This window comes from Dermacentor albipictus, unplaced genomic scaffold, assembly GCF_038994185.2.
Source record: "Dermacentor albipictus isolate Rhodes 1998 colony unplaced genomic scaffold, USDA_Dalb.pri_finalv2 scaffold_42, whole genome shotgun sequence".
Classification (NCBI taxonomy): Eukaryota; Metazoa; Arthropoda; class Arachnida; order Ixodida; family Ixodidae; genus Dermacentor; species Dermacentor albipictus.
This window is the reverse complement of record NW_027225596.1, coordinates 1,329,951-1,331,389: the sequence shown is the minus strand read 5'-3', so window position 1 is coordinate 1,331,389 and position 1,439 is coordinate 1,329,951. Positions and strand designations below refer to the sequence as shown.

Below are 1,439 nucleotides of genomic sequence, written 5' to 3'. Positions count from 1 at the left end.
AATACACTAAAGCACAACGTTCATGCAGCCCGTGATTTCGAGTTGCCTCTTCTCGAACGGCGTTACCTCGTACAGTCGATCTTCTTAGGGAATTTTTGGTACTTGTGCCACGTTGCTAAGCCCCCCCTTCGTGTCTTGAGGAGTGTGCAAAGTAGTGCCAACTCGTTTTTTTGGGCGGGTGGCACTGAGCTTTTGGCACGGCCGGCGTTAGCCCAGCCCCGCGATCGCGGCGGCTTATCCTTCCCGCATGTTTGAGTGACAGCCTCCGTACTATTATTGCGGACTTTAATGCGGACCCTGGCCAATGATGGCTCCCCCGCGCAGACCCTTGCAAGGTACTTCCTTGGCACCTCACTGCGGGTCTTACTTCCTACGAGCCCCGTGAATCGTGGACCGCAGTCGGCGGAAGCTCCTGCGGTGTACAGGACAAGCGTAGCCTTCCGCAGGCATCTGTCAGCCACGTGTCCGGACGTCGACCCCTGCTCTGACAGGGTTGTAGAAATAATGGGCGCTGTCCTACTACCCTTGGTGCCCCATGACCGACGTCCCATTGCGCATCGTTTTCAGTGGAAGCGCATTGCCACGGCTACGCTGCCTGGCCACCTTCGCGACTTTATTTGGAGACTCGGCTGGGGACTGCTCCCAACCCGGGATAGGTTAGAACGCTGGGGCGTGGTGCGTGTCTCCACATGTCCAAACTGCACGTCGGTGGAGACAAACAGACACGCAACAATCGAGTGCGTTGTCGCACGCGTATTTTGGCGCGCCGTCCATGCGGGGTTTCGAGGCCAGGGCGTCCGGGATTTTGTATCGAGCGGAAGGTTTCCGCGCGGGCGTTTCTCCGGCCTTCTTCTCGTGGCAGCCCTGTTCAGTCTTTGGCGAAACCGCTGTGAAGCTGGGGCAGGAAACTGTCGCCGAAGAGCACTGTGGCCTATAATGGGCCGCTTGAGGCGAGAGGGTCGCGCTTTCCTCGCGGACGAACTGTTCTTCCTCGGGGAACGGGAGTTTCTCCGCCACTGGTCGTGCCCGTTTGTTTATGTTCGAAACGGCCGAGTGCAGCTAGTCTTCCGTCCGGAGTGCCGATAAATACGCCACTTCAATTGCAACTTCATGTTACTATTTTCAATTTTATTTCCTTGTATGATATACAATGTTATTTATCATCATACATGTAAAGTGTGTGTTTCACAGTGTATAGTTCTGTATTCTCATTTTACATAGTGTTGATTGTACGATTGCTTTTATACTGTCTTGTAAATAGTGTAAATAAACTTTTTCTAAACAGTATATGTTGTTATCAGCTTAACATTTGATACGGCCCTATTAGGGTCATGCGATATTAATCCTATTTTTGTAAGGCGGCGCAAGGACTGGGCTTGCCCCTCGAGCGCCACGGGTTGTCCTGGTATTGCACTGCAGCCGGGCACAGCCCTCACCAT

General features: G+C 53.4%; 1 pseudogene; it reads left to right on the top strand.

Moving 5' to 3' along the window:
- Positions 1–1,234: 1,234 nt before the first annotated feature.
- On the top strand, positions 1,235–1,439 carry LOC139052904 (U2 spliceosomal RNA; annotated as a pseudogene).